This window comes from Toxorhynchites rutilus, chromosome 3, assembly GCF_029784135.1.
Source record: "Toxorhynchites rutilus septentrionalis strain SRP chromosome 3, ASM2978413v1, whole genome shotgun sequence".
NCBI classification, from domain to species: domain Eukaryota; kingdom Metazoa; phylum Arthropoda; class Insecta; order Diptera; family Culicidae; genus Toxorhynchites; species Toxorhynchites rutilus.
Genome location: NC_073746.1, coordinates 263,512,305 through 263,536,243, shown reverse-complemented (window position 1 = coordinate 263,536,243; position 23,939 = coordinate 263,512,305). Strand labels below are relative to the sequence as shown.

Genomic DNA, 23,939 nt, shown 5'->3' with positions numbered 1-23,939 from the left:
CCTACTGGTTGCAAACATTTTGTAATTGGTTGAAATATTGAAAGATTCCCTAAGAACCTAACGCAGCAACTCTTATTCCAATGATTCAAACCCTACTAGGATATTTGAGAATAAAATCTACAGTGAAAGCTCTCTATAGCGACATCGCAAGGGACCGTCGTTATAGAAAATTGTCGCTATAGAGAATTCGAATGTCGTTATAGAGAGAGAAACGCTCATGTTCACACGAAACAATAAAATTATATTATCTCACAACAAAAACAACAAAAAATTGAACAATAGATACAAAATTTAGCTCATTTGCCCTCTAACACATTTTTCTAAATAAAAAGAATAAATGCTATTCTTTGGTAAATTTGTTTCAGTTGATAAACCAGCATAAATAGTTTGGAAAGCATCTTCTAGCTGGTTTTTAAAGGGTGGGCTTATAGTTCCACTGTCAACTACTTCGCCAGACACTGAAAGAGTTTCATAATCAAGGTTATCTATAGATGATTGCTCTTGCACTGTTCTATTATGTCATCGTCAGACAAAATTACCTTCTATGATATTTGAAAATAATAACCATTTATGACCAAACCTTCAAAAGAATCAAAGCCTTGTTCAGCGAGCGCTTCAAATTTGATCCGAATACATTTTTCTATAATGGGTCGTTATCAATGCTGTTTTCAATTATGCACATTATGCAAATACACATCTTTTTCTATTGCATTCAGTTCGTCCTTTACTAATTTATTGCAGTAGTGCACTTTCAACGCTTTAATTATTCCAAGGTCAAGTGGTTGGAGCACAGAGGCCATGTTTGGAGGAAAATGTCTCAGTTTGCAATTTGTCATTTTTTGTTGGATATTTGGATAGCTAGGATAATTATCAATAAACAAAATTATTCGTCTTTCTTCAGTCACCATTCTTTCATCCAATTTCAAAATAATTTCTTCAAACATCGTCCTCACCATCCACGCATTTTTGTTGCTTTTATAAATCACTGGAAGGTTCTTAATGTTTTTAAAACATCTAGGTTTTTTAACTCTCTCTCTTGCACTTTTATTTGTGGAATGGATTTTGTTTGCACCAGAATCATTTTGAGCTGGGTCATGCGGATAGAATCAAATTGGTTGTCATAAATAATCCAATAGAAATGTCAAAAGAGATCCACTACATAGTGAAAGCATTGATAAATAATAGAATTAATAAAAATGAACGAATTACATTTTTCCATCAATTAATGCTAGCGTCTCAGATCATAAGGCCCAATTGACATATTGGCAGATACTGAAATTTCAGTATTATTGACTTCTAAACTTCTCTAAACTTAATTCAATTTTACACTCACACGGTATCACTTAGTGGGAAACCACTACGCATCCCGAAAGCTTCAAAGCGGTCACGTCCTTTCCGACAGTAATTTTTTTATTGTTCTTTCGCTATACGAAATGGTTCAGCAGATTATGTGCAGCAGAATTTGAACAGAATTTCAAAATGTAGGGGAAGACGGAGTAATACCGTCCCTCTAAGAAAACCAATTTTCATTTAAACGTCCATCAGGATTTCCCCTATTTGTTGTACTACATATCATTGGGTATCTAATAATCTACTACTAAAAAATGTGTAACTGTTGATTGTATAACTTTTTTTTTGCGTTTTTTCATTAATTTTTGAAGTGATAAAAAATTACTTTTTTTTGCTGGCGGGGTAAGAAGGACCATCCGCGGGTTAAAACGGACCATGACGGAGCGATGTTATTTTCAAACAGTTTAGTCTAGTAAAAATAACAGGAACAGTGTTGTCTAAGGTACTAAATGTTTAGGGTTGTTCATAAACTACACACAAATTTCTGAAAAGGCCATAAATATTCCACGTGCAGAGTTTTGCAAATATTGAAAAATGAAATTGAAAAATTTACCAAATTATCGGAATCTGTAAGGATGATTATTCGACGACTTCCTTATGCACTTCCGGGGCATTTGTGTGTAAAGAGACGAGCAAAAAGATGGTATTTTATTTGATACTAACTGACCCGGCAAACTTCGTCCCGCCCTAAATTTGTTTTTTGTTATCAACACCTTCACACATTCACGTTTTCTTACTAAGCGCAAGTTCATGAGTCCAATCGCAGAACTGTTCATTGATTGATCTTCTAATCGATCCCGTTTAATTTACCTTTTACTAAAAAAATCCTAGTACTTCTATCAAAACTCATCGTTATAATATCAGATTATTTTCAGACATAATTCTCGTTCAAGATCTTTCAACCACTTGTAAATAACATGTTTCTCCGTTACATGGAATAAATGTTTGATGCAGAAAATATGATACAATAAAGACAGCCCTAAATCGGACAATTGCTTCCTCGAGTTCTGCTCTTATCAACACATCCGGGGGAGGAGTGTATTCACCATAGAAACGTTTCGTGCCCCGTAATGTTCATGCTTCACATGCCAAATTTTGCTTCGTTTTCTTGATTAGTTTTCGAGTTATGCAGAAATTTGTGTTTCATTTGTATGACAACCCACCCCTAGAGAGCGGGAGGAGGGTCTAACCACCATAGAAACATTTATTGAATCCTTAAACCTTCACATGCCAAATTTGGTTTCGTTTGCTTGATTAATTCTCGAGTTATGCAGAAATTTGTGTTTCATTTGTATGGCAGCCAATACAATGACTTGCAATATTTACGTTACAATGCCGTCGTTTTTCATTTATTAATCGCTGGTACATTCAAAATGAAATGAAATAGAACAAAATGAGAACAACTGATAGACTGATACGCAAAACACAATCTTCTCCGCTTGCGTAACTTTACCTGGGGCAAAACGTTTCATCGTATGAACAAACATTTCGATAAATTAAGTTATCATAAACTGCAGCTGTGCTGTCCAATATCTGTTAACCTCAATACGGAAGCGCTAAACTTTTTTAATATGGCATAGGTTGAGCTAACAGCAATTTGCAAACTAATTTCATTTCGCCGAAAACAAAGTGCAATTTCCCATTTCCTCACCTCGCCCAGGGAACTACACGATCATCAGATTCAGACGAATTTCCCCTTTAAAGCATAGCCGCGCTAACGCAACAGTCCAACAATGAATAATAATTTACTTTCGAGCTTGCGCTGCCTCAACCCGACGGTTTATCTTGAGTTGGTAATCATTCTTTTTTTTTTGCTCGCTCATCCTCCCGCACCCCGTCCTTCTCAGTTTGTGTGAGCGTGTGTGTGTGTATGTCGGTGGCTATTCGCAGTGCGATGTTCTCAACCATAGTTTAAAATATGTTACACGGAGATAACGATGTACGCTAGAGCAGAAGACTACACTCACAAACGCTTGCACCCAAAGGAGAGAACAAAAACAAATAAATAAGTGATAATTAGAAGAAAATAAATATTATTTTCCCCATCGCTTCAGATTTTTTTCCTTCTTTTTTCCCTCATTTTGGACGGTTCGGAATATATATGATTCCATTGTTACGATGCAGTGGACGTGAGTGTGCGCGCTTTATTTAGGTGCCTGGGTAAAAATAATGGAATTCATTATTTTTTATTTATAGCGGGTTTAACTCCGGAGGAATTTTTCCCGAAAATGTAAAAAAAACGACGCGACGCTGGTCACTGGTGGCAAACGCGAGCCGTTAGGTCGCCGTTCTGTTCCGGGTGGTAAGCGAGCGTATGCTCGTGACATGTCTCCGTGGTTAGGTGTAAATTAATTGCCCTGAGCTACGCGTTCCCAATGCTAATGGAGCTGGAATTCTACGATCCGTGTGATTGTTTCTGGCCAAAGTCGACGAAAGACACTTAAAAAAACAAGGCATGGGACATTTGGACGATAAAATTAAATTTTTATGACCTCACAAAATTCAACTAGCTTTCCAATCGCCACCAGGTCGGAAACATTCCCGCCTAACGACCGGCTCCAAAGTAGAAGCTTTCTCTAATGGATTGTGGTAAAACACTCGCGGTGGCTTATTATTTTCCCCAATGCCGAAAATAGCCATTACATAACATCAAACATCTTCCCGCACCTCTTCCCACATATACCACGCAAAATCGAAACTCGATCTAAGCTATAATTTGAGCGTTTTAAGCTCGATAAACTTAACCTCGCGGAGTGTTTGTTCGGGCTGGATTTCCGGCAGCAAAGAGCGCCCGTTGAATAGCACAAATCACGAGCTTCAGATGAATGACTCAATCGACTGAAACAAAGCCCAAATGTTCACCCGTTTGCAGGATCGTAGTTTCAGCCGCAGGCTCATTAATATTGAATGAAAAACCCGAACAACTCTGATCGGAGCTTTAACTTAACTTAATTTAGATGCTTCCTTTTCTGCGAACATCAACAACTCTCTTTATTCGCTTCGTGTTCTGTTTTGGTGGATTCCCTTGCGGAACCACCGCTTCTCACCTTCTCCACCCATGATCCAATTCGCCAAAGTGAATTCGTCGGTCACCCGTCGTCTGCCGGCGCGGTAGGAGTGCAGTCGAGTGATGGATAATTGTATAAATTACCGCCCTATGCGCTGCACTGCGGTCATCTTGGAGAGTCCCGCGGGGACTGCTCGGCAACGACATAAACAGATTTGCTTGTGCGAATTCACCGTCCCCGAAAGCATCCACGAAGAACAACAACAATAGCAGATAAAAAAACATGACCATTTGGTGTTGAAGGTTCGAATTTCAGCTTCGGATCTCGCGCAGAACTGTTCAATATTCAGCATTGCTTAATTTGGGACAGCACTGCGTCAACTCCTTCTTTACCATCGTCATCGTCTGGTGAGCCCCTTCAGGACTGCTGCTGCTGTGCGTGCACCCAAGAGGTGCTGCTGTTCCCATTCTGTCCACTGCGGTGTTGACAACTACTCGTCTCCGGAGTAGGCAGTTTTCGGAATAGAGAGTGCAGAGAGTGCGCGGATTATGAATATTTATACGACCAACAGATGCCTTTCCGACAGACTCCCCGTTGAACGCGACTGATATGTTGGTCAAGCTGGGTCGTTTTTTCGGCAATTTAATTAGTAACCAACTGATGACAATCTGCGGGGAGAATGAGGAGGAGAGAACTAGTGTAACCAGAACAAGTCCAATCGAAGACGACAAGCGTTACGGAGCGGGTTATCAAAAATTCCGAATGCTTAGCATTGTTGCTTTCCGATTGTAGCAGGTATACTGATGGTCAGCGGCACGGATGTGCGTGATTCGAATAAACAATTAATGCTACAGAGGTAAAGAGGCGAAAAATTTGCTGCCAGTTCACGACTTTCCTCGTAGTATTATTTTTTGGAGTCTTGAACATGGATGTGGTAAGGAGCGCCCCTATGATTTCTTCCTCGGAATAAACCTTGTATAGCCATAATTTCAAATAACGCGAGAAAAAAATAATATAAAAAAGCTAAAATTATTATTGAGGGTATGAAAGTATCTAAAAATACCATTTTTGGCAAAATTATTCGAAGTGGACCCCTACCTATTACACAGAGTTGTAAACGCTCGAGTCAATCGTCAATCGCTGCACGGATTGCTGAAAGTGGAAGTTCACGGGCTGCTTTCTCGATAGAATTCTTCAACGATTGTAAATTTAAATGCGAACGTGCACTGGTACGCTCTTCCAACTTGATTCAATGTGAATAATCCAATGGATTTAAATCTGGACTACCGGATGGATAATTATTTGCGAAGATGAAGTCTGGAAGGTTTGCTGCCATCCCCGTATTTTAACCATTGTAGCAGTTTTTTGAATTGTTTCCAATCGTGTTCGTTCCAATCTGGGCGTAAATAAATGGGTCGCCTGTGCGCGACAAGCGGTAAATATTTACGTAAAATGCAACTTATGCTGCACATGGAAACGTTCATTTCGATTGTTAGACGCTTTTTCTCACGAAAGAGATTGGGCCGAACGCGTTCACGAACGGCATGGATGACAATATGCAGTCGTACTGAACTCGAACGCTCTTCTCTGGATTTATCTTCCACATCAACTATTGCTTTGTACCGTCGGTGACTTCCCGCACTTGAATCATGCGACAATTGCCACGCACTTCTTGTACAGATCGAACTTCATCGTTGTTAAGAAACCGAACCAATACTGATGGGACCGCGAAACATGGTTATAGTGAAGGAGGGACATTACAAAACACGACTGCAGTGATAGAGCCCCCGCAGACTGTAGAGTTTTGTTGGCCGATAGTTTGATCGGCCCACTTGATTAGTACGGAGCGAAATGCATAAGCGCACACTACACCGATTCAGTATCGGCCGATAAAAAAGTTTGATGGGCTTCCCGATTTCATTCAAACTGTTTTGGCGGCCAACTATCGGCCGTCTGTTTGAACAGTACTGGCTAGCTTTGATCTACGCACACACGACGATTGTTTATTGGTCGATAGTTCAATTCGCTCTCAATTTTTACATTCGACATATGTGCCGTGCGAATCACTGAGAATGGGATGCCCCCCATGCTCTCGGAATCTCTTTTGACGTAGAACTACGTCTTTCATTAAGGGTGCCAAATCAGAAAACAGGTCACGTTTTTATGAAATAAAGTTAACGTTAATAACTATTTTTGCCGCGAACGGATTTTAGCGATTTACATACTAAACGAATCGGAAATTCCCTAAGATTTGTTTAATATGCTATACATTAGAATCCCCTGGTTTGTAAATGGTTAAAATTCATGAAAACTTTAGGCGTTTCCATTTTTCCATACATTTGTTCTGTCCATTTGTGTGCTTTCCCGAACAGAGCTGTCTATAACCAGTAACTTATCAACGACCAACGAAGGGGAAATCGTAGGATTTGAAGTCGCCGTGAACAAAGGAAAAGTAGAAAAATGAAGGGGAATATTTGTCTTGAGTATAAACAGTGGATCTCGCTGAGGCAAACTTTTATTCGGCATCGGAGCAATCCAGTGCTCCCTTGGCCGAGTGGTTAGCGTCATAACTAACATGCCGGGTGTTCGGGTTCGATTCCCGTTCTGGTCGGGGGAATTTTTCGTCAAAGAAATTTCCTCCGACTTGCACTGTGATCACGCGTATTCTAGAGCTTGCCACTCAGAATGCATTCAAGGCGTATTATTTGGCATAGAAATCTCAACTAAGTACTAATAAAAATGACGCAAGTAATACTACGTTGAGACGGCGAAGTTCCTCTAGGAACGTTAGTGCCATTGAAGAAGAAGAAGCAATCCAGTTTACTTTGCCTTCACTGCGCTTCGATCTAAGATTGGACCCCACCAGTGGTAATCTAACTTGGATATCGTCGTTTGCTTTTTCTGTTCGTTATTCGTATCGTGTGTTTTTCTTCCCGCGTCATAAATTAGACGTTTCGCGTAGTGTGTGATGAGCAAGAAGAAGAGGGAGGCAGGCTCTAGCCCTGCAAAAAACGAACGCATTTCTAGGCAAGCGTCATCTAATGATGCACGCGATGTTGGTGTAGTGAAAAGCGTGCGCACTGAACCAAGCTTTCGCGAGTGTGACACCGCATCGAACAACAGCAAAATAGGCGACTTCGGCGCGTCGGTCGAAAATGTAAACGGCTTCTTTGGTGCCTTCGAGAATGCATCAATGCATTAAACTGACGTTATGGCGAAGCAGGCGTTAAGGTTATGCTCCAAAAAAATATTTGGGGAATACCATCTTGAATGTCTTACTGGAATATTATAAGTTATTTAGGTTCGCGTGCCAGTCGCAAAACTGCCTTCAACTAGGATTGCATTTGCGCTAATATTGATCATAATGAAGCATTTCTACTGTTTTCGAGGTTGTTGATATTAACAAAAAGAGTTTATTTCGCTTGTTTAATCACCAAGAAAGTAAATGTCGTTCTGGAATTTTGTGTGTGATTAGGTTTCGCTTACCAGTAGCAAAAATTGCTCCACTAAGGGTGCTCCCGTGACCGAGTGGTTAGCGTCATAACTAACATGCCGGGTGTTCGGGTTCGATTCCCGTTCTGGTCGGGGGAATTTTTCGTCAAAGAAATTTCCTCCGACTTGCACTGTGATCACGCGTATTCTAGAGCTTGCCACTCAGAATGCATTCAAGGCGTGTTATTTGGCATAGAAATCTCAACTAAGTACTAATAAAAATGACGCAAGTAATGCTACGTTGAGACGGCGAAGTTCCTCTAGGAACGTAAGTGCCATTGAAGAAGAAGAAGACTAAGGGTGACAGCTGCGCTTCTCTCGAGCATGAGAAAGTAATGCAACTTTTTTTGAGGCCAGTAATATTAACAAAAGCGTTTCTCTTGAGAATAACGCAAAATGATGAGAAGTGTTTGTATTCCTAGTAGCTTCAAGCCACCAATGTATGGTTCTGTATGCATGCTATGACGAACGCTTGTTTGGCGCTTGGTTTACGTTGTACGAACGATGCCTAGAGGTGCGATTCCTTTGAGGCAATACTAAATAACATGTAGCATGATATTTGATACTTACAAGTGTTGTCATTGTTGTTGTTTCCATCCGGTGCCAAAGATGTATTAATGTAGTTATGAGATGTGGAATAATGGTGCTGGTGTAACATGTATATAATCGAATGTAGCCGAGTCTATGTCAATTGCGAAAAAGGCCACCGGAATAGCGTTCGAGGTAAATTTTCAATGCATTGACATGAAATAAATTGCGACATACGATCAGCTAGTGTATTGTTTTGCGAGGGCAAGAATGGATCATCAATCAATCATCGTCAACTGATTTTACAATGAAAAACCATTTCAAAGATTATTCTACTAAGCAGTTGTTTCGAAAATTTCACAGCATTATAGAATAATATCCGAAGGTATAAACAAGCGACTTATATAAAATAACAGCGGAGGTCTACGTCAACAATGCGGTCGTATCTTGGACACAACCTCCTATAATTTTTTTTGTTTTTCTTTCGCGGTTCTCTTCTCCGTTGTCAAACACGAATTAAATACACAGTCTTTCGAGAATATTCGGCCGGTTGAAAGCGCAAAACATATCAAAAGCAGAAAGTACTTAAAACGAAAAATTATGGTACATCTTATACGAAGGGCAATGTATAGAAAAAGATTTGTACAAGATAGCAGCTGAAATGCTCATCGAAAACAAACAGTAAAGTAACTTATTTAGCTATAATTCTATGATTAAATTTTTCTGAAATATATAGTTACTATAGAACGAGATATATCTTTTGTACAGGCAAACCTGTTTTTGTGCGGTTGCTTTTTGTGCGATTTCTCATTTGTGTAACTGTTTGGGTGCAATTTTATTATTTGTGCGATTAGTTTGTGTGATTCAAGACCCGATGCCACAATAAAATCGAACAAAAAGAGTCACACAAACGAGGTATCACGCAAAAAGCGACCGCGCAAAAACTTGTTCGCCTGTATATCCATAGTACCGCAAAATAATGAAATACAGATTGTATTCGAAAAAAATGCAACACCTTCTTTTCTGTATAGCTTTTCATTGCATGGATAACAATTTATGAAATTCTGGGTGAAACTAGTTTAGAGTGTAATGTTTACATGCGCAAAATTTCGTCACAATCCGTCAAATGGTTATCGAGATGGCTTCCAAGCAAGATGTGCTTCGACAAAAAAATATGGGCGCGTTTGTAAAATATCCAGACCAGGTGGATCGCAAAACAGTTAGGAATCGACCATTCGACCATCTCATTTGTTGCCATCAATTTACGTTAATACCTTTTTTTAATTTTTTTTTTGCTTTTTTTTGTAAATTCACTTTTCATCGCCAGTCACAATCCGATGAATAAATGACTTCCTCTCATACCTGGCCAGCAGTATTTGACAAGTGATTTTTAGGTTTTCCTGTTGTTTTTCGTACAGTTCATGTTGAGCCCATTCCCGATCTTTTGGATCTTTCCCATGGTCTTCAAACGTATGGAAATAACTTCTTCGATCATTTGGAAAAATCGCGTTAATCTGAGAATCTGCGTAAAACAACCTCGTAAAAAACCGCGTAAAAAACCTGAATGTGTTTCTTGTGAATGCTCTAGAATCTCGCTTGTTCATGCAAGGCTTACGGATTACCACGAATTCCCATTTGTATGGAAAACATCTCATCCAGAAACAAATAATATTCATTCACAATATGACTAATGTATCCGAAAAAATGATTGGAGTTCATCATTTGATTTTTAAGGCAAATTATCATATGTCATGCAGGTGAAATTTTATCACCCATTCATTACGTTGATGAAGATACAATTCTCCGCCTATTTTTCTTTGTTGAACTATCCACAAAATATTTTGGATTTAACTGGATGAACAAGACATACATAATATCAATAATGCTTATCATAAATAAACCGTACTATCCAGAGATAACATTGGGAACAATACACCATCTAATTATGAAACATGGGTATGACATGATGGGGTATGACAATTTCGATCGCTTATATCCCGACCATTTTTCAACAGATTGCACAGATGATTGCATCAATTGATTAGAAATATTTGTAAGCATCTATCACACTAAATATATACATTTTTTAAATACCTAGTACTTCTACCAAAACTCGTCATTATAATATGAGATTATTTTCAGACACAATTCTCGTTCAAGATTGTTCAACCACTTGCAAATAACATGTTCCTCCATGTTTCAATTCATTTCGGCTGGTTCGTCACTTTTACTTCCATTTTTAGAAGAATGTCGGAAGTGATCTCTGTGTGAGAGGTATGGATGTTACCACTACGCTAGATCGCCTCCACACATGGAATAAATGTTTGATACAGAAAATATGATGGAATAAAGACAGCCCTAAATCGGACAATTCCTCTCTCGAGTTTTGCTCTTATCAACACATTCGGCGATCCATTTTTATTTATATAGAAAGAAGTTATGCAAAACCTTCCCATGGCAAATTTCGCTCAATTTGTCCCTTAGAACGGGGGAGGAGGAGTGTCTATTTACCATAGAAACGTTTCTTCCCCCCAAAAACCTTAATATGCTAAATTTGGCTCTATTTGTGTTTAGCAGAAATTTGTGTTTGTGTGGTCTCGAACTATCATAAGAACCTTCCCTGACCCTAAAAATCACTACATACCAATTTTCATGTCGATCGATTCAGTTGTTCCCGAGTCCATAAGAATCAGACAGACAGACAGACAGTCAGAAATCCATTTTATATATACAGATCTGTAAAAATAAAAAGCTACTTGATTTTTATGATTTGTATACCGGGGGAGAGCTTGTATGAATTTAGATGGTGGTCGGTGATTTTCCGATCGATCATTAATGTTCGCAAATTCGGGCATTCGGGTTAAAAGTGGCGTCAAACTGCAAACAAATTATAAACCGGATGGAAAGGAAGGGTTTTTCCAACAGTGAAAGCTGTGTTCTTTGAGGAGAGACAATCGAGTAGTCGTCGGGTGCGGACGTATTTTCTTCCGCTCCGTGCATAATTTCTAGGAAGTGTTTTTTTCTGTATAACAAAAATATGTTTCCGTTCCATTCTCGTAGTTATTTTTGTGTGTGGTATTCTTAATATAATCGTGAATATGGGACGAATTTGTGGAGTTGGGAATTGTTTTATTCGTTTTTAATCGCAGTGTTGAGCAGTGGACATGAGCAGCGTACTGTACAAGATGTGCGCGTTTGTTTTCTGTGTTGTTTATTATACATGGATTGTGTGCGAAAAATAAGTCCCCTGCTTTACTGATTTTGAAATCAGTTGAGCTAGCTTGAAGCGGTGGTAAAAATTAACATGGGTCGAAGAAAAAAGTTGTTGCGCCATTTTTGTTTTTCGAAAGTGTAGTGAACATGTTATCGTTGCGCTCTCAACCGTCGCGTGCCCGTTTCGATGTGTGGTGTTTCTCTCGCCAACACGTATAAGTGTTTTTTCTTGTGTTTACGATTGCGAAGTTTGTGCGTCGTAGTGAACGTATCACAGGCTGGGAGCGAAGCCGAATTCAACAGAATGTGCTTAAAATTAATGAATTTTAAGAGAGATTTCCGTTCGGCACCATTCGTATCAACAAGTGCAGGGGTTAGACATCAATTGAATATAGGCTACCCAAAATCAAAATCAATATGGCGTTATTTGTTTATCAACATATCATTTACGAGGATTGAAATCGAAAAATGCGCTGCTTTATTCTAACTGCATGAGCGATTTTCATATTTCGGTTTCACATGGAGGTGTTCACATTTAACATGGAGTTTAAAGTTAGCCACTATTCGACTATATAACCGGACCGAGTTGTAAACAACAGTAATTGATTGAACCAAAATGTCAGTAAACCGCAGCAATATTGGGTACACTCGCAATATGAGGGATTTGACGTTTTAGTCGTACCCCTGAACAAGTGTAGTAATGACAGTGTGGTTCGTTTTGCCGGCTGTGTGTCAATTTTATTTACACGCGTGTGATACATTTGTATGTGTTTTCTCGATTCTCTTGGTGTAGGTTTGTGTCAATACAGTGAATTTTTGTGCAGTATTGGTGGAACGTTCCGGATAGTGGGGTGAAAAAGAGAAGATCAAAATATACATTCAAGAAATTATTCTGTGTTGGATTCCTTTGGTGAGATTGTTCCATATCATCAGATTTAACAGATTAAGGAAAATGTGAACGTTTATGCCATCGTAAAAAAGATGGTGATAGCTGTAGAGTAGTGAAATATAATAGTTTCACTTACACACTTCACAAGTTAACTTTTTTTTTGATTCATTGTTTATTTGTTTCTTTAGTTGTTTGTTTCCTTGATTATTCAATTCTTGAAGGAGTTCAAGAATTGAATAATTAGGTAGATAGATGGTTGAAGGGATGAATGAGTGATGAATGGAAAAAAATGTTAACTTTAATGGGTTAACAACCCATCGTTGTGATTAGAGTTAAATAAAGAGTGCGCTTGGTGATGAACAGAAAATGACGATTGATTTCAGAGGAGTTCTCAGGTTTCCATACGAAAACCATCGCGATTGTTGTTCGATATAGAGTACGTGCAATAAATAAAGAAATACATCACTGGTTGATTTGTGAAGAGTTTTTCCGATTACGAAATTTATCGCCAGTCCGATTGGCTTGCAATAGAAGTTCTTTCGGTTACCTTCTCAGGTTTCCCTAAAGTTACTTTCCACAGTAGCGATTCGATTTCCATGGAACGAACGGTCAACGAATAACGAAATATATCGTCGGGTTGACTAATTTCAGAAAAATTCTCTTGGTTACCTTCTCAGGTTACCTCGCGATTGGGGTAGATTCTACGGTAGAATAAAGAATACGCGCATTGAGCTGCGGAATATATCACCGGTTTCAGGTAACCCATGAATATTATCCGTCGTCGGATGTTTAAGAATGCGACAAATTGAAGGTCCCACGATACACTGAATCACGAAATATATTATTTCATTGTAGAGATGTTTTTCGGGCCACTTTTTCAGGTGGTCCATGGTGTCATCTGTCGTCCGGTGTTCGAGAATGTCAAATTGAATCACGAAATTCATATTCGACTAGTATTGTGGTTGTGTTTTCCAGGTTACCTGTTCAGGTGGTCCATGGATACCATCCGTCGTGAGTGTTTAAGAATGTGTAAATTTGAAGGGTCCACGACCTATTGAATCGTATATTCTATATGAAATGAATATGTAAAAAATAAAAATATTCATCTGTTTTTAAAATACATCGCTGGTCCGTTAGTCGAAATACATTCGATTTCGTAATTCAGTTTCGTCGATTGGTTGAGAATCCGCGTTTACAGAATCATATCACTTACCACAGTGGATCCTGATTATTACCCCTTCCCACTAACAAACTATCTCTTCCATGATAAACGCTAGGGAACCACGCTATAGAGACGACCCTTCTGGCCTTCGGGCGGCGAATATCATACTAACATTCCTTCCCTTCCCCTGGTGACTGTAAGGACATGGCCGGCGTCGTTATTGACCATTCAAAGCTCGAATCACCGTGAATTGCCCAACGAGAATGATTTGCTAGTCCCAAGCGTCATTCTGTGTGTTCTTTGTGCAATTTGGTTGGTTCAGGTCAATCACGGAGAGCAACTACGAATTGTACAGTCTACCCAAGCTCAAGCTCAAGCTCAGTGAAAGCTGTGTTCTTTGAATGGAAACTGAAGGTGAATGAATATTCATTCCACATTTTGCGGTTGCTGTAACTGTCGCTACCAAACCACAGTCAATATCGGATTTTCTGTTGCCGTTCTGCGAAAGGTGCTACATAGTATAATTTGTGGATTATTTCTTTGGAAAATATATTTTTGGGAGCGTGAGGGATGTAATTTTGATAAGAGATACTGAAAAACTAATTGGATATTTGATTAGTTAATTAAGTTAACAACTTGTGTGCTCCCGTGGCCGAGTGGTTGGCGTCCCACATTATCATGCCGGGGGTTCGGGTTCGATTCCCGTTCTGGCCGGGAGATTTTTCGTCAAAGAAATTTCTTCCGACTTGCACTGTGGTCACGCATATTTTAGAACTTGCCACTCCAGAATACATTCAAGGCGTGTTATTCGGCATGGACATCTCAACTAAATACTACTAATAAAAATGACGCAAGTAAACTTACGTTCAGAAGGTAAAAGTTCCACTGGGAACGTTAATGCCATCCAAGAAGAAGAAGTTAACAACCCTTGGTGTAGTCCTGTGCCTCTCTGGTTGAGTCTTTGATATTACCGATTTTATAGCCCCCGCCATAAATACCATAAATTTTTCCAAAAAAAAACTGAAAGTCTCGGACCAACAAATAAAAGATTCTGCGACGAATTGTCCTTTTAGATAGAGAGAAAATGTTGAGGGAACGTATTTTTTTTTAATTCCTGATGAAGAGAAGGTCAGAAGAAAAAAAAACAACCGTATTCATATTACATCGCACAATGGTCCAGGAGATGCATTTAAGTGGAAATTAGCATTTAGAGCTCGACAGTTATTCAATAGACAAAAAATATCTTCGAAAAAGTTATTACATATGATAGAGCGCTCATTTTTATGTTATCAAAAATAGGGTGACCAAAATTGTCGATGAAATAAAAAATCTTACTTTCTTATCTTTATAGATAGAGATAAACATAGTTCGACAATGTTGTAGCCCTAGTTATTTTAAATAACTTTGTAGAACAAAGTTTTTTATATCTTTTAATATAATCGATTTGGCGCTTTTTTCCTAAATTGCATTAGGGTGGCCATGATAAAGCGGGTTTTTTTTTTGCTCTAACTTTTGTATTTCGAATTCTAGATCAAAGCTGTCTTGGTACGACTTTTAGAGCTTATCAAGACCAACATTTTGCCAATATCTTGTCAATATCCTAATACCCAACAACTCATGATTGCAATTTTAATTTACTCAAACATAAAAAATAACATAGTTTAGAATTTCACACATTATGTAGAGTTAACTCTGCTCTTTAAAATGCCGCCAATAAACTTTGTTTATGTTTGCCCCAGCGTCGAAAAATGTTTGTTTCAGTGTGTTCTAAAAGCCTTTCGAAGACAGTTTGTATGTAGAATTCGAAATATAAAAGTTAGAGCAAAAATAAAACAGTTTTTTTTTTAATGGTGACCCCAACGCAACTTAGAAAAAAGGCGCTATGTCGGTTATTTCAAGAGACAGAAAAAACTTTGTTCTACAAAAATGTCTCAAATAACTGGGACTATATCATTGTCGAACTATGTTTATCTCTATCTATTGAGATAAGAAAGTTATTTTTGTTATTTCATCGAAAATTTTTTTTTTTTTTTTTTTTCCAAAATATATTTTTTATTAAGGCACATGTGGCGTTAGCCTGACGGGGCCGGGAGTCCAATATTTTGACAATTTTTGTCTTACAACTATGTTAGTAATATGTAACCGATTACTCGCGGTTGGCTCGAGGTTAGTATTACAAGTGTTCTCATAATTGGTATGTTGCAGTCTTCGATGCTCTATACGTGTGCCCGACACGGGCTACTTCCTATTGGGATGCAGCTGACCATTAATCAGCAACGCCCCCCTAGTCTGTACCCCATATCTAGCGTGGTGCGTCTTTCTCGACTCGAGGAATCCAGGATAGAATGGTCACTAGCCGGCGCAATCATCAGTTCGTGTAGAGTTGTCATGAGCGGTACAACCTTTGGCTCTTGTTGAATGATCAGTGGACTGCAACCCTCATCGAAAATGTTGGTCACCCTTTTTTTGATAACATGAAAATGAGCGCTCTATCATATATAACAGCTTTGTCGAAGACAGTACTTGTCTAGAGAATGACTGTCGACCTCTAAATGCTAATTTCCACTTAAATGCGTCTCCTGGACCATTGTGCATTGGCGTACAAATTATATTGGAATTTCTCTCGCCAACACGAGGTATATCTCGGACTTCAGTGAAAACCTTACTACTAGCGGGAATAAAACCATTCACAGCATAACGCTGAATGATTGAGAGTCATTTGCGATAGCATCAGCTTGACAGGGAAATGGCTAAAAACAATCCCTTATCTTGCCCCGACCCGATTCGGAGAGAGGCATCAAATCCCTCGCTCCCGGTGAGCGGCATACGTCAGCGGCATCTTTCCGACAGCTTTCGGCGGCGGCAAATCCTTAAATTGCTGCCATCATTCACCTTGTGTGTCACGCGCGATAGCTCAGTATCAAAAGAAAAAAAACGTAAGGCCGCTGACGGCGGCTAAGTCTCGGTGTGGACAAGCTGCGGGGCTTAACTTTCGGAAACGCCCAAAGTCTAGTTTACTGCGATACATAGATAATAGTGCTACCTCTTAATTCGAAACTGTCATTTGGTTGACGGTCTGGCAGCTCATTCCGAAGAAGAAAATGGAAGGCAGTGGCAGAAGCGCCTTCGTCGGGGCGAACAAAATACTTTAGGTGACAGTCTAAAAGTGGCTGCTGTTGAATGCCGTCGCCTTATCACACTCTGGTGATGCCTTAATGGCGCAGCTTTGAACCACTTCGGCTTCCCATTCCAGTCCTTGAGTGCCGGATTAAGCAATTACACATACTCCAACAGCTCATCCGTCCAATTAGAAGTCAATCTTTTCACTTTGGGATTAGTTCCGAGAACGAGATACGAGAAGATAGCGATAAATATGAAACGAGAACACATAACCATAAAATTTTAAATAACCAGAACGCGGAGAAAGCGGCAAGTGGAGAAAGAATTAATATCCAATTCATCTCTTTCTCCTAAACGTCTTAATTGAAGAGGCCTTTCGTTCCCAACGCAATGACGCTGCGTGAGAGGAAGCTACGCGATGCGGCGAATTGCGACTGATCCGCGGACGCTTGAGATGATGCGGTTCAAAGGTATGGCAAAGTGGAATGAAAGGGAGGAAAACAATATCCCGATTGCATTCAAGTAACCATAATTTTAATGATGCTTTTTCAATTCTGTTTAAAGTAGGAAACCCAAAAATTATAGGCCCGCAGTTGGTTTCGGGACCGATGACGAAATACCCTCCAAAAGTGACTTATGTTTAAAGATTATTCCTCAAGTAAACAACATAATCCATTATTATCTTTACCCCTCTCAATTCTACTCCGCACAGACATTCACTCTCGGTGTACCGCTGTTGTCAAATTTGTGGGTTAGAAATATTGTTTGAGGGCGAGAAAGGGTTCGCTGACTTGAAGTTCGATGTTGCGCGTCGTCGGCCGCTTATGGCACAATCCTTGGAAGTAAACTGTTGTTTACACCAGTCGTTTCCCTTCCGGAGGAATCGAATCGATACGCCGTAGTCTCTTCCTCGCCGTCATCGTTTGTAGTCAATTTTAATCGGAACTGTTTATTTACACGCATCCGATTCTTTGGGCACCCTCCGCGCAGGACGACGACCCGATGAAAGCCAAACACCAGACGTTACTGCTGCTGCGTTTGCGTCTTCCAGAGGACTCTCACCGAGAGTGAGGCGAAAAAAAAACTGCCAGCTTGTTTAAATTCTGATTGCGAGCTCGGTACCCTTACCCCTCCGGGAACCTTTGCGTGCTACGTGTTTGCATTATTGATTGGTTTCTTGCGAGAGGGCTTTCCTTTATCGCGTCGGGGCCATTTTTTCTTCTGGTGAGACGCGCTCGATATCGTTAGCTATTATTTGCTCATTTTGCTACTCTCCCCATCTCGTTCAGAACATTGTTTTTCGAGGCATGAAACCAGCTGCTTATCATATGCGTACCCCACGTGGAATTCGACTGCAACCAGTGGTAGGAGTGAGGGGGGCCGCAAATTATAATAGAGAACTCGGTGTACTCTTCGTGACCAAGTTTCGCGGCAAGGAGGAGGAGGAAGTTTACTCTCTTCAAATTTCCCATGGGGCTTGGCTCAGTTCAGAACGTAAACTAAGTTAAACAATCCTATCGAGTGCTGTCGCCGGTTGTTTGACACGGGTGTACTTATCGGTTGGTTTGCGTTTGATTTGTTTACTCTTGAGGAATACCACGCTTTCGGTGTTTCCCGGTGGAGTTTTTTTCCCTCCCCAGTGAGTTACGTTCGATGTAACAACTTTCGTGCACATGTTGTTGATTCAACGTATCTCTTCACGTCTGGTATAAACTCATAAACGTGGACATATATTCTGTTGACCTATTTTTGGACTTCATTTCCGAAGCCCCGGGCAGCGCCAAGATTGATTGCGGACCTTAGAAATTCCCTGTCACTATATGATTCCCCATATTCGAATAATTTGAATAACTTCACCTAGCCGCAGCTGGTAGCCGCCTCGGCCCGGAAGTCATTTCGTCGTCGTCTTGAAACGAATTTGCATCATCATACGCCATCTTCGCCCACTGTTGTAGGAGTGTTATTGATCGCCGGGGACTGACGTCAAACGGACTCGGTTTGGACAAAATGTTGCGTTCGTCTGGGGGCTTTCTACATCGGTAATATGTTCTCCATCAATAAGCATTCATCGCTAGGACGAGAAAGGGAAACACGTCTGTGAGTGGTTCACCGACGAGAGACCGACAGAGGTATGGGAAAAATTTTATTGTAAGCAAATTTCGAGTCACTGCGAGACCGTTTCCTTGGTGTGCCATTCCCCAATAGGAGCCTGGGGATAAAGGAGGATGAAACTGATCGGCTGCGTAGTGGAAGCATTCCAGAGTACACCTTCAAAAGAAAGAGTCGGAGGCGGCAAATCGATTAGGAACTCGTCGTATTTTGTTCTGCCCCCACACAGCCACCAGAGCTCCACTTCTTATTATTTGCTGCCGATATTCGAGTAAAGCGTCGCTTTTCTAACGTTGCCTATTAAAACCCGAAAACAACTCGCTATTTTATTTGAGTACAATACATTTCCCAGCCTCAGCGATTGATTCAGTATGCACAACTAATAGAGTTTTTTCTTCAAAAAAAAAAGACAGCATCATTAGGCTCTATTTCTCCTTCTCCGTCCGTTTTTTTCCTGGACGGGTTTTGTGCTGGACAGCTTGTAGTAAAATGTAGTATTTAAAGTTTTTCGGAGTGACACTGCGTCGAACGTGTGAGGATCTGTCGTTGGAAGATATAGACCGGGAAGGGGGAGAATGAGCAAAAGAGTGAGTTTTCTAAAGGTCCCCGAAAAGCTGGCTTACCGAGCGATTGATCCCCGGCCGGAGGAATTCCTTTTGTGTGCACAATTGGCAGCTGCTTCGCAGGATTTATGGGCCTATTTGATTATGGGCCGCCACGAAAGCTGCTTGCGAGCGTGGTGTGATACGTTAAGGTGTGTGCGGTAATGGTGTGATGGTGCTGTGAATTTGACCTGGGTGACGGGTGACAGCGGAACGTGACGTAGGTCCTGGCAGAGGGATTGTGGTGAAATGCAATTTCCTGACTGAGTGACTGTGGCGATGTGGCTGGGCGTTAAGGTGGTGCTAGCTCAAATGTATAAACGAAATTTATGCGACATAAAGGCAGCTGCAAAGAAATCGATCGAAAACTTGCTTGGATAGCTTTGCCATTGTTCAATCGGTGTTCAACGAACACTTCCTGCTCAGTTAGTTAGAATCTCGCTCGTTCATACAAGACTTTATGGTACCACGAATTCCCGTTTTTGTGAAACACACCGCATTCAGAAAAAAAATCATTCTCATTATGATGAACGTGTTAGAAAAATTGAGTGGAATTTATCATTAAATTTTAAAGACATATTATCATATGTGATACAAATCATATTATTTCATTCTTTAATTTACTTTGATGAAGATATTATTGCTCCACCGGTTTTTTCTTGTTGGGCTATGCACAAAATATATATGACTTGGATATAACGGGTGTTAAATAAAAAATGAGAATTTTTTCAATCACGTATAAACATTTTTTTTTCATCGATTTCAGTATTTTTTATTAATAACATAATGTATTTTCTTCAAAAAAATGTCAGTGAATGTTTGAGTGAGGGCCGTGGTCTGCTGTTCGACGCAACTTTGTCGCGATGCTCTCACAAGAACGTTGTACGGCACTTACGTCCATTTTCCGGATACAATTCCGGATTCTTGTAGTCAGTTGCTTCGTGTCCTTGGCCCTCCAATTGCCTTGTCCGGCCAGAAGACGTACTTCCCATCCGCGTGATGCTCGTTCATGAACGGCAGCATGATTTTATCGAGGCACTCTTCTCGATAGATTTGTTGGTTGATTGCCAGACCGCTCGGCTTAAACCAAGGCATTGAAATGCCCCGGTCGGAAATGGCGATGTACAACATAACCTTTTTTTCAAACTTGTGCTTGAAATTGTATTTCACTTCAGGCGGTGTGGATGACTTGTCGCAGGAGTAGTAATTATCATTTCCTGGAATATGCGTTTTTGACAGCGGAAAATAGCTTTCGTCGTCCAGAACGAAAGACATCCCGCGGTATTTTTTGGTCATCCACCGACACTGTGATTTATCTGCTCCTCCGTGTACTCCGGCGACTTCGTCTTCTTCCTGCAGACGATTCCTTCCATCTTGAGAGTCCGATGGATCAATACGTGGGAGCAGCCATATTTCCGACCGGCGTCACGCAGGCTGGTTGCGTCCTTGTTGTCAAACAGCTTCTTTAACGATGTCTTCCTCTGCTTCGCCATTATCGTCACCGGACGACCACTTCCGACCTGCCGCTCTACGTTCAGGCAACCCAGGATACGATATACCGTACTGACAGGTACATTTTCTTCCTTAAAATGTGCCACCGTGAACTTTTTTCCTTGCTGGAAATGCGTTTCGTAGAACCGTACAATGCGTTCGCGGAGCACGTGCTGTTTCGACGCCATGTTTGCTTTGACTAAATTCAAATTAGCAAAACCAAACACGCCTACTGTTTCTACGGAGCCCAAAGAGCAATTTTCTTGGAGAAAGAAAATTTTACGCTCTTTATTTGAGTTACTGAAAGGTATTGAAAAAATTCTCATTTTTTATTTAACACCCGTTAAGTAAATGTACAAGACATAAATAATTTTAATCATACTTATCAGAAATAAACCATATTATCCAGAGATTGGGTGAATGTTACATTGGGATAAATGTTGCAGCAAAACTTTAATTTTATACAAAAGAAAAACCACGATGACGGCACGAAAACCATAATTTACAAGGCTGGATACAATCCGATATTTGTGAGACGCATCAGTACAGGGAACAAAACGTGGCTTCATGAGTACGATACTCAACTAAATTCAATTCGGACATCATGAATGATGTGGACAATTTAAAAACCAAACATGTCTTGAATTGGTTTCAATTGTAGCTCCTAAACACATACTTTTATCATAATGGTGCATTTTGAAAAGTTTATGGAAAATATAAACAATTTCATAAAAATTCATGGACGCGATGGTGTAACACGACAAACATATGGAAAGGGCCTATTTACTATAAACAAGACAAATTAAATTATTTAAAAAAATTAAATATGTCGTCAATGGCTGCATTTAGAAGGGTTTTGACTATGAGAATTTTTGTTTAGAATAAAATCACAATTCATAACTTGTGGTCAAACTTGATTTGAACCCCTTGAACGACAATTTATTTTCAGTCAGCACTGCTTTGGCAGACGATTATTTATTTTATTTTTTTAATCTTCCTAGAAGCATGCACACAAGTATATCAAAGCAATCGATCGATATGACTTTCAGATACTGCTATCATAAAAAGCATCAAAACTCAATCATTTCTGGCGAGTCATTTTCAGTTTGTTCAGGAAAGTTTATGATGAGCTGGACTCGTCTTTTCCGTTCAACGGGTTAATAAGTAAAAATTCTATGTTCCAAAACATCGATTCTCTACATCTCTCAACTTCATTTTGGTGCGACTCATAGTTTTTGAGACAGATGCTCGAAGATTTCTCTTACTAGAACAGATACGCCCTTTTCAAAAGTTATTCTTGAGGCAAAATGGTCCTAATTCCTGTGGAAAACTTATATTTCCTCTAGACCTATCCAACCAACAATGTATGTTTCTAAAATCTGCATTTTCAGATTATTTCAGTTGGATCAATAGCTATAATTCATCGATTCTATTTCTGCGCGATTGATGCACAAGCGCAAAAAAGCGTAGCAAGTCTCTCAAAATTAAATCGTGTGATTTCGAGCAAATCGCGTAGTTTCGAGAAAGCCGTGAAAGATAAATCTAGTGATTTTTAAAAAAAATAAACCAAAAAAATAGCATTTTTGGGGCACTATACAATGATTTGATAGCTTATTGCGACCCGAAAGTTCTCGATGCAGGCTAGTCACACAAAACCTGATACCTAGACGTGCATCCTGATTCTCGGAACGAGTACTTATTAGAAAATGTTCGTTTTTATGAGGCAGTTGCAAAAAATGTTATACAATGTTGGATAACCGAAAAAAGGATGTTCATCACATGCAATAGGCGGCTACAGAATCACGGCGGTATATTCAATTATTTAAAAAGTAGAATAAGTGGGAAATTCATACAAAAATGCCAGGTGTATAAATATGAAACCGGAATTCACACACTAAAATATAATAAATGTCATATCGATTGTAATTTTTTATATTTTTTTGCAATCTGTCAACAATATCCAATTCAAAATATCAGAAGTTTCATGCAGCCACATTTTGTTTTGTGTTAAAAATTGTTGATTTTTTGCCTACGAACTATGATTTACGAACATCGCTGATTGAGTCCGCTCCCAATCCGCTCAGAATGTTAGTGGAAGCTTACGGCGAGCTCAAAATTTTTAAAATGTTTAAAATGCCTAAAACGAACGTTGATGTGAGGAACGAGGAAAGCCGCCGAAAGTGTTTGAAGTCGCCGAAAATCGGCGAAATTGTTAAAAGTGGACGTTACCGAAAATGATTGAGCGCATTCTACCGTAAAGCGATCCAAAAACCTGCTCCAAAAACGACAGTTATGTCAGAAAAGACAACACAAAATTATTTTTCTCGATGACAATGCCCCGTCACAACGAACAAGACGGGTCAGGGAAACAGTTGAGCTACTCAATTGGGATCAACTACCACATGCAGATAATTCGCCAGACTTGGTTCCATCCGATTACCTTTTGTTTTCATTGATGGGATACGTGTTCGCTGAGCAACGCTTGAATTCTTATAAAAATGTGCGAAAATGACTCGATGGATTGCCTCCAAAAACAAAGATTTTTTTTACGACACATTCATCAGACATTCAGACATCATTGCTTGACAGATGAGAATGAATTGTGCAGCTTCCAATGATCAGTACTTTGAAAGTTCATATTCATACACCTGGTATATATTCTCGAAAAAATGGTTCATAACGCCTTCGTTTAGGCTGGTCAAAAAACTGAATGAAAACCGGGTGAAGAATTAGAGGAAAGAGAGAAAGAGTCTGTTTGATTTTGGACGTAATCGCCTGTGATCAAGTACGTGTGTCAACTGCGACAAATTCCACCCTAAAAGCTAAAGAGAATCAATTTAAATCATATAATTCAGCCATTCCATGCCAAACCGAAATTGATGAAATTGATACCGATGGTTCTCAGATTTTCGTGAGAATTGGAGGTTTTGTTCCTTATCGAAAAGTAAAAGTCCCGTATTTTGCATTTTTTTTTT

At 39.7% G+C, this 23,939-nt stretch overlaps 1 protein-coding gene across 2 annotated transcripts in view; it reads right to left on the bottom strand.

Moving 5' to 3' along the window:
* LOC129777569 (uncharacterized protein DDB_G0283357) overlaps positions 1-23,939 on the bottom strand; it is a 230,763-nt gene that overhangs the window by 188,877 nt on the left and 17,947 nt on the right. The window contains exon 1 of one of the 2 annotated variants that reach the window (XM_055783918.1): positions 11,023-11,118. The exons of the other annotated variant lie outside the window; for it this stretch is intronic. The gene's annotated coding sequence lies outside the window, so the exon portion shown is untranslated. Of the gene's footprint in view, positions 1-11,022; positions 11,119-23,939 lie in introns of those variants that run through there. 2 annotated transcript variants of the gene reach the window in all.